This window comes from Corapipo altera, unplaced genomic scaffold, assembly GCF_003945725.1.
Source record: "Corapipo altera isolate COAL_440 unplaced genomic scaffold, ASM394572v1 75, whole genome shotgun sequence".
NCBI lineage: Eukaryota > Metazoa > Chordata > Aves > Passeriformes > Pipridae > Corapipo > Corapipo altera.
Window position 1 is genome coordinate 6,557,694 of NW_020884887.1, and position 9,901 is coordinate 6,567,594.

The following is a 9,901-nucleotide window of genomic DNA, read 5'->3' on the forward strand; positions in this document are numbered from 1 at the left end:
GTGGGGAAAAGAGGCTGTATATCTTCAGGTTGTGGTTGTACAGTACCAGATCTGTGCATCCAGAGGTAGCAACTTGATGTAGGTCAGGGCTGGGAGCACAGTTGCCTTCCTACAGAATCCGCACCAGGTTAAGAAACGACTGGATGTGGCACTCAGAGCTCTGGTCTGGTTGACAAGGTGGTGATCAGTCACAGATTGGACTCAGTCTTGGAGTACTTTTCCAACCTAAATGATTCAGTGATTCTCTGTTTTGCCATTTTATTTCAGCTTTATGCTGTAGCTGGAGGATGGAGAGTACTTGATCCAGCATGAAGTTAGAGTGGTGCAGGCAGGTGGTATTTGATCTGGCACAAAGCCTGCTGGTAGAGAGTTGATATGTTGAAATGTTTTGAACCAATTTGAACTGACAGAGCTTATACCTCTGCTGCGTTTTGCCCAATGCAGCTGTGACATTTATAGTGAGGATACAAACCAGACTCAGTGTTTTGCCAAATCATGGCATGGATGTGTTGCTGCTCTTCCCTCATCACAGCTCGTGGTCTTTGCAGGAAGCTCTTGAACTCCTGAGTAGGATTTCCTTCCTGCCTTCATGGTCCCCACAAATCCTTAGCCCTGTTTGCATTTAGGGCTATTCTGTGCTTCCTGTGTCATGAAAAATGCAGTTCAGAGCATGGGGGCTTCTGTACACCCTTCATGGCTTCTCACAGGGACTGTACAGGACCCTTAGATTTGCCATCACAACAGCAAGAAGACTGGCAAACAAGATGCTTTCTTGGACACAGGCTTTCGGGACAAATCTGCCTTTTCACGCTGTCAGGATTTGGGATTCCTGAGGTCCCAGAGGAAATGGAAAAAGCAGGCTATCTTCCCAAAGGTTGAGGAAGGTGAAAGATGAGTCTGTTGTTTGCATCACTGAGGTGAATTTCAGAGGCAGGAGGCAAATGGGAAATGGGAATAATGTAGAGTTAATGCTCTTGACCAGTAACGTGTGTATTCATTTATCCGAAACACAGGCTTTTCTTCTTTGAAAGTTGTTCCAGAAAGTCTAGTTGCTTCTGATGTGTCACTCTGTGCTGTAGTTCCTGGCCTAGCTTCTAGCTGGCAGATGTGGACAAAAGCTGCCTCTTGGTAGGAAAAAAAATTTGGTTTTAATGTCCATCAGGACCAGAGCCTCTCCCGTGAGGCTACTGCTGAGGAGATGCAGAGCTGAGGGGGGGCAGACAGTAGCTGTTAGAGAGCAATTACTGTCAGGGATCAGATTTGATAATGTAATTAGTTAATGCCTAAATAAAATTAGTTAGAGCCTAGTGAAAATAGGATACTGTGTCTGAGGAGTGATATAAACTGATGCCTTTGGATATGCATGGAAAATGGATTTCTTCCTGAAGGCCATGGAAACTGAACTGCTGGCTGAGTATAAGGTATGGAGTTATTGAATAAATATCAAAATCTGTGAAAATACAGGCCTAGATACTGAAGTTGTGTGGAGTGCACAAGTGGGAGGATTGTTTTCAAGCACAAGGACTGTAAGTCTAAGCACATAATGAGGAGATACATGCAAAAGGTTAATTAGGTGCATTTTCCTGAGAGGTACCTGGTATATCTCCATAGTCCCAGCACTTGAATAGGCAAGTCTGATGTGTGAGTTGTGAGCATTAGGCCTGGCAAAGTGTTTTTAATGATGATATTTGAACATGCAAGTTAACACACAATTACTTTTGTTTCCCTTTTCCTCTACCTTGTTTTTATGATTAGCTAAAGGTAGCTAGAGGATGCTTTGTTCCACTGCAACTCCCTTTACCTCATTCAAACAAACTTAGTGTGCTTTCCTGGACAGCAACCAAGTTTCTATTTGTGCCAGCACCCCAAGCTTGTACTGACTTGTACCATTGTGGCAATAACTGCTAATGAGTGCAAATGTGTTCCTGGAAAACCCTGTATGCTGGAGAGCCATCTCTGACTGGAATGATGCTCCTGGCTATGAAATAGCTGAACACCTGTTCCTTGTTCAGTGCAAAAAAAAAAAAAAACCAAAAAGCAAACAAAGAACCAAAAGACCTTCAGGAGCTCTGCTCTCGTTTTAATTTCTGAGTGTCCCCTGTCTGCAAGGCCTGCTGTTCAAAATCAGTTTTTTATACCAGTTGCTCAAAAATTGCCACATTCCTTTATCATCTTGGAAACAAACCCTGCTCTTCTGTTCTCACGTGCAAAGGGCTGCTGCACTTGATGGTGCAGCAGATGGAATCGAGGGTTGACCATCAAGAAACAATTCCTGCAAAACCCAGAAGGAGGTGGGAGGAGAAGTGATATTTGGAAGGCTTTTTGGCTTGGTGACATGAGGGTTTTTATGTTCTAATGCCAACCTGCAATCATGTGAGTCCTTCCTAGTCAAAGCTAAGAACTGGGCTATATTTATTGCTCAAATATATTTGTTATTTGCTTGCACTAGGCTTTTTCTGCAAAGGTTTTCATCACAGCTGTCACCAATGGTGCTGCACTGGTAGATGTATTCATGCAGAAAAGTTGTGGATGCCCCATCATTGGAAGTGTTCAAGACCAGGTTAGTCAGGACTTGGAGCAACCTGGTCTAGTGGAAGGTGTCCCTGCCCATGGCAGGGGGTGGGATGACCTTTCAGGTGCCTTCCAACCCAAACCACTCTGTGATTCTGTGGGAACCTATTCAGCTTTATGGGAGCAGATCTGGGGAGGAAGAGAATCGATATAGAGGAAAAAAATCCCTCAATAGCTTCATCATAATCTTAAAAAAACAAACAAAGAACCTCCCCAAGCCCTCTCCCCTAAGAACAAACAACCTCCTCCCCCCAACCAAAAACTGCAAAGTCTCCATCCAAATAAAAAAACCCCACCTAACTTTAGATGCAGGCTTTCTGTTAGTATAAACTGGTCTTACTCTGGGCAGCTGAAGAGCTGGCCAGTGTACACACAAACTCACAGTTGGCTCTTCCTTTCTGCATTTATTTTGCCATCTGTGTGGTGATTTTTTTTTTTTTTTTTAAACAGCACGAGTCACATCACCTTCGGCTTTGAAGATACTGATAACCAAAATGGACTTTCATCTCCTTCTGAGAGAAGATTAAAGGCTCTCCTGAGCACTAGAAGTGTTTGTCAGCTACAGTCCCTCTCAGGGATCCCTAACTCCTCCAGGGCTGGGAACAAACAGTTCTTGACTGTTTCCAAAATCTATCTGTACCAGGCACTTCATCACGTTGACTTGATGATACATGTCTTCACAGAAATATATAGAACCATTTTAATAACTTCAAGCTGTTCTAGGTTGACCTACCCTGGTAGGTACTGGCAAAATCTGAGCCTATTACTTCATTAGATGTTGTTCAAGAGACCTGGATGGGTCAGAGGACTGAAAATGGAAAATAGTTGGTTTCAAATTCCCTGGTGTGAATTTGAGTACCAGGCAGTCTGAATGTTGCAGATTATGAGATGAGTTTATGGCATTTCAGTTCAATTTCTAGGGAGTTGAAGAATCATATCAAGCTGCCTTTACCTTTTTCAGCTGTGTGGGGTGGGAAATAGGATTTTCCTTCTCCTGTTCTGTCTTTGCCAGAAACAGTTGATTACAGTGGTATTAAACAATAATGAAAAAAAAAAGGATAAAGAAAAACAGGGAACAGCTGTTTACAGTGATTAGTAATGGGGTGGAAGGGAGGCAATGGTTCAGGATGTTTTTCCAGCCGGGAAAAGTTGCACAGTTTGTTTTATTGCAGCTCACTCCATTGTCAGAAAAATGTGCTCCCAAATGTGGCAGAGAGAGCAGAGACTGTCAGTGGGGTGAGGCTGGGACTGCCCCTCTGGTCACCTTCTGCTGAGAAAAGGACTTGCTATGGTCGTTTGGTGACAGTGGAGAGGGGGCCAGTGGCCCAGGTGACACCTCTCCATGCCTTGGTTCACAGTAGTAACTCAGGGGGAGTGTGGATTATGGGTCCCCTGGTTTTTAGTGAGGGGGATCTTCCACTGCTCTGCTGTCCTGCAAGGTCTGAACCGATGCTTTCAGCCTGGACTTCCACAGTCTGGCAGACAAAATCCCTGTACAAACTTTGCAAATAGACCATACTTTCTGCACGAAACGCTTGATGCAGCTACTTCTGAAGGAGATTTTTGAGAGTGGTACTTGAGCACAAATAGTCAATATTTGTACATTACAGCATTAAGCTGTTCTCAGTAGAAGAAGAATTATCTAATAGTTAACACAGTACAGCTTGGAAGTGGGAAGTCTAATACTTTTTGCCTGCTGTTACCTTAGTTACTCTTTCTGTACATTGAGGATAAAATGAGAACTCCCTACAACAGACCTGTGGAGCTGTTGCAAGTGTTAATAAATGTTTTCAGAGTTCTTTAAAGTTCTCTGATTTAAAGAAATTATGAACATGTGAAGTGTTAAAATCTTTTTGTAGACTTGGCTGCAGTGAAAATGACTGGAATAGAAGAAGCTGGGTCCTGGTTTTGAGAAACTATTGAAAGCAGAATTGTAAAGAGAATGGTTATACGTTAAACTGTAACCATGAGAGATGTATATTTAAAGAAAGGCAGATCCTGTGATATTAACATAATATTCCACTTTTTTTTTCCATTCTGCCAAACCAAATCACCCTATTTCTTGGTAGGAATTCTGAGAAATATACTCTTACCTTCTACTGAAGATGTGCTTTAATTATTATTACCCATTACAGTATATCAGAAGTACAGACATAGATGTCTCCCATAGAAGCTATTCAAGAGATGGGGAAGAAAAGTTCTCAAACAGTTCATATAATCTCAGAATTAGACCCAGCACTGGGGTGTGGGTCAGGTGTGCCTGCCCTGTTTGTGTCCTTTTTTTAAAATTTTATTTGAAAAATTCCAAGCTAGGAAGTGACTTACCTCACTGTGAATGTCTAGTGCCCAACCAGCCCCATCCTTGGCTCTTTGATGGTGCTGTGTTAAAAATGTTTCATAATAATAAAGCTTCCAGTGTTAATGGTAAGGCAAGAAGACTTGACATTTTTGGACTATAATTGGCTTTCATCCTCCTTTGCAGTAGCCAGTGGTAACAGGGACTCCATGCCAAGTTGTAGCATCAGTTACACCCAGACAGCCTTCAGACTGTCAGGGACAGTAGACTGGGTGATGTAGCTCTAATATCACCAAACTGGAAAAAACCAAAGCCAGGCAGTTGATTTTTATAATACCATGTATATTCTTTTTTTTTTTCTTTTTTTTTTTTTTTTGAGGGACTAGATTTAGTAAATCCTTAACGGTCTGTTTAGAAAAGCCCAAGCCAAGTCACAAACTTGGGTGGATGGGTGTGGGCAGAGATGTTAGCAGAACAAAGTGGCCTGTCTGAGTCAGCCAAGCAGACTCATGCCATTCATTACCTCTGAGAGTGGAGCTACCTCCGTCAGTGAAAAATGAAGAGCATTTCTGCCACCTATGACTTGGTGCAGAAATCAAAGAGAGGAAGCTCACTTAGCATTACATGCAAGAAACCCCATGTTTCTGGCATGTTCCAAGAAGTTCAACTATACTCTGTCCTGACTGCTGGGAATGGAAGCAAACATCTTGGGTGGTTTGCATGTCATGCCAGAGCTACCAACTGAAAACAGGGCTACTCCCTGCTACGTGGGGAGGCAAATCATCAGGGGAAAAAAAAATCTGTAATCAATGTAATTTGGAAGGTATTTTTAGCTGGAATGATGGTGATTTGAATGCTGTTGTCAAACTGGAGGGGACTTTAGGAAGCCAGATCCCAAACATGTGATGAGGGACATATGACTAAATTCAGAGGAGCCTTGGGCAGCTCAGCCTTAACTCATTCTGGCAAAAATACACCCTGGAAAGAGGTGGTCTTACCCCTACTCCTACGCTGTGATACAGGATGTCCTTTCAAATCATAACAGTGTTATAGAAGCACCACAAGAGCATTCTAGGGCTTTCCACAATGAAGCTCTGCCTTGGGAACCTCACCTTACTGCAGCAGTTTCCTGGTAATTGTCTTGAATTGGTTCATTTCTGAAAGACAAAAGCATCTAATTTCATTGATTTGAAAGCCTGAGTTTCATTCTTCTTTTCTTAAACCATTGTGAACATTCTTAAATATATGGAGAGGGGCTTGTAATTTGTAGTTCTCTTCACCTCCTTACTGGCATCAGCTAATCTTAAGGCTTAGTTGAAAAATATGGCACAAGACTGAATTGACTAATGAGATTCTAGATTGATTTATTTAAACAAATGTATTTATTTAATTAAAAATTTATAAGGTATATAAGCATAAATGTTGATTATATATCAAATATCTTTAAATGCAAACACATAATCTCTAGGAAATACTGAAGATAAACCATAAGAGAGGGTGAGAAAGAATAAATCCAAGATTTACTAGTCTGTGGGATTATCATCTGAGGAGTAAAGAACTTCCCCATGATATTAAAATGAAAGAAGAAAAGAATGCTATAACACACCTTGGTGGAATACATATGCAGTGACAGATAAGTCAGTGACTCCTTAGATACCTGTGAATAGTTTCCATAATGAACAACTTTAGCCAGTAAAGCAACTTTGGAGCTTGGATGAAGGGAGAAATTTTGAAACCTTGAGTCTGTGTGGGTGTGATTCACCTGACCAAATACAGAGATCTCCATCTGTGCTCACTGTCTAGACTGCTGTTACAGTCAGCAAAGAGAAAACAGGCATTTCTAGGGCATGATTTGCCTTTTCCTAAAATAGTCATCTGGGATATGTCAGGCAACTGCTTGGAGCCAGAAGTCCAAAGATGACTTAGCAGTATGGAAATCTGTGAGCCAGAAAATTGTGTTCTGTGATTCAGAACTCACTTCTGAAAGCTGATTTTTTTTTCAATATGTACTTTGAGAGCCATAAAACATAAGGCTTCAGGACCACAACCTGACCTGAACCACAATCCCTGGCTGAGGACTTCTCAGAGGGAAGTGATCCCTGCAGGTTTGGCTGCTTCCAGTACGTGGTCTGTGATGGGACCCAAGGTGCAGCTGGCCCTTCTCATACCATTTTGAAAAACCTCCTCCTGGAGAATAATTTGCTCTTCAGTGATCTCTTTGCAGCTCATTTTTAATCATTCCTTCCCACAGAAAATGTTATCCCAGCAATAATGGACGAGTCTGTCAGAATCAGCCAGAGGAGGGCACTTTTGAGCTTTGGGAGACCTCTGGGCCAGTGGGGCTGAAGGTGCCGCTTGTCCCATTAATTTTATTTGCTGGACATTTCCTTAGAATCCTCCAGCAGTAGGCTTGGTTCAGTGTCTGTCCCCTGGCATGGGTTATGGTGGACTCCTTTTCCTTCCACACCTTCCATTCTGTGCATCTCCAGTTGTGATGTCTGTTAGGAGGTGGCAAGGAGCCAATGCTTTGTCTATATGGGATGACAGAATGATTAAGGTTGGAAAAGACCTCCAAGATCATTGAGTCCAACCCGTGACCCATCACCACCTTGTCAAGCAGACCAGAGCAGCGAGTGCCATCTCCAGTCATTCCTTGAACACCTCTGGGATGGTGACTCCTCCTGATGTCCAACCTGAACCTCCCCTGGCACAGCTTGTGGCCATTTCCTCTAGTCCTGTCCCTTGTTCCCTGGGAGCAGAGCCTGATTCCCACCTGGCTCCACCCCCTTTCAGGGAGTTAAGGGGGTGAGAAGGTCCCCACTTGAGCCTCCTTTTCTCCAGGCTGAGCCCCCCCCCGGTCCCTCAGCTGCTCCTCACAGGACTGACTCTCTGGACCCTTTTCCAGCTCTGTTGTCCTTCCCTGGACACTCTCCAGCCCCTCAATGTCTCTCTTGCATTGAGGGGCCCAGAACTGGACATGGGACTCGAGGTACCTCAGCAGTGCCCAGCAGGGAGGGACAATCACTGCCCTGGTCCTACTGGCTGCACTATTTTGGTACAGACCAGAGTGTCATTGGCACACTGATGGACCTGTGCTGCAGACTTTGGCTGTGGATGAACATGATGGTTCCTCACTCCCAGGCTCTGGATACCAGGAGCTTGTCCTGAAGGAGATGGTGGGCCAGCTGATGTCCTGAGACACTTCTGTGCTGGTGGGCTAAAGAGGACACAAGCTTGAAGGCTGCCACAGCACTGCCTGTTTCAGTGGTAGCACCCTGGTGTCAAGCTTATGGCCTGGGCCGGTTTTTGCTCTGTTAGATGATGTCCACGTGTGTGTGGAGGTAGCACAGCCAAAGACAGGCAGTATTGCCAAGAGGGACTCTTGTGGTGAGAAGGAACATCTCTCTGTGGACACGGATGCTGGAGGGTCACTCAGCCCAGTGCTAGAAAGCAGATCCTGGCCTTTATAGGTTAAAAATATGGGGGTTACCTTGATATCCATCCATCTGTATGGGTTTGGAAGTGTGGAACCTGTCATGCCTAGTGCTTGGCTTCATTTGGGATGCTCTTCCCTTGAAAAGGTTGGGCCTCTAGATTGCAAAGTTGGAGATGTGCTTAGCAGCCGTTCCTGCAGAGAAGTATTTTCAGGGAAAGTATTTAAAACATTAGCAGCGGGGGGCGGGTGGAAATCGCAGGGAAAGTAAAATCCGTACGTATTGTACATATGTTTGCTCTAAAGAGCGAGTGACCCCTGCTGAGCTTCTTGGCACTGACCCCCAGGCCAGTGAGGACATCACCAGATGGGTTCATTACCAAGGCATTTTCATTATCACCCCTCGGGGCCAGCCCCTCATCGTCCTCCTGGTCGGAGCATGGGAAGGAACACTGTGTTCCGAGCCCACGGAGGTATGAGAACACAGGGGGAAGTGCTTGTTTCTGGGACAAAAAAAGCCACGGTTACTGATGAGGCCATACAAGTTCACGTGAGAAGCTGAAGGCCGGTTTGCTGGTCCTAAATCCCCCCTCTCTCAGCCTTAAATATGTAAGAACACGCCAGTTCAAATGCACCATTAAGAACCACTAAGTGCCAGTGGTAATCTGGTTTATCTCAGATGAGGCTCCCCTGGCATGACCCTATCAGTGCATTAATTCCAGTGGAGCTCACTGGAACTTGTACAAAGACAACACGGGTAGACAGAACGCAAGCAAACCAAGTAAATCTTGGTTAATCCAACATGAAGGAATTCCCTACTGAAAACAGACTAATGCCTTGAATTTGGTCTGACTTATCTTACAATGTTAGTTCTCTGAAAGCAATGAAATGGTAATTTTCGACACAGACTCCTTTAAAAGCTATATTTGCAGGAACAAAGACATCAAGTTAAACTGATAGTGCTTTAGTTTTTTCCCAGAGAATTCCTATGCTTTATGCAGGCTGTTATCTTTCCCAATAGTTGTTAGTTGTGAACAAATACATCAGTATAAGGTTTTGCTTCCCTTGATCAGGCTTTAACAGCTGCATTGGTACAAGACTGGTTTCTTCAGCTAGTGTTGTTCTCACTTTTTTCCTCCAAGTGAGCATGCAACCCTGGATTTGTGGAGTAATTGCACTAAAATTGGAGTGGAGGAAGGTCCATAAGTGGGTTCTAGATCTGGTAATGATTTTGAGCCAGGATTTAGTGAAGTGGGTGACCCCCTTCTGCCTGACACAACTTTATATGCTGTGGAGAACTTGTGTGTTAGACTTGGAAGTGTGCAGGGTGGAATTTCTATCACCTCTTTCCCTATTATCATTGTTTACACATAAAGCCACCTGTCTTCTTGGTACCTTGCCATGGTGAAAAGAAATTTCTTTCCATGTTCCCAAGAGAAGGAAACTGTTAAGAAAAAAAAAAAGGAAAGCATTTTAACATTTATGAAGAAAAACCAAATATGTATTGCATCAGACCTGGAATGGTCAGTATGGACTGAATGTTCCTAAATCTTTATGGTAATTTGCTCCAGTAATTTCCATCATAATTAAGAAGCTGATAG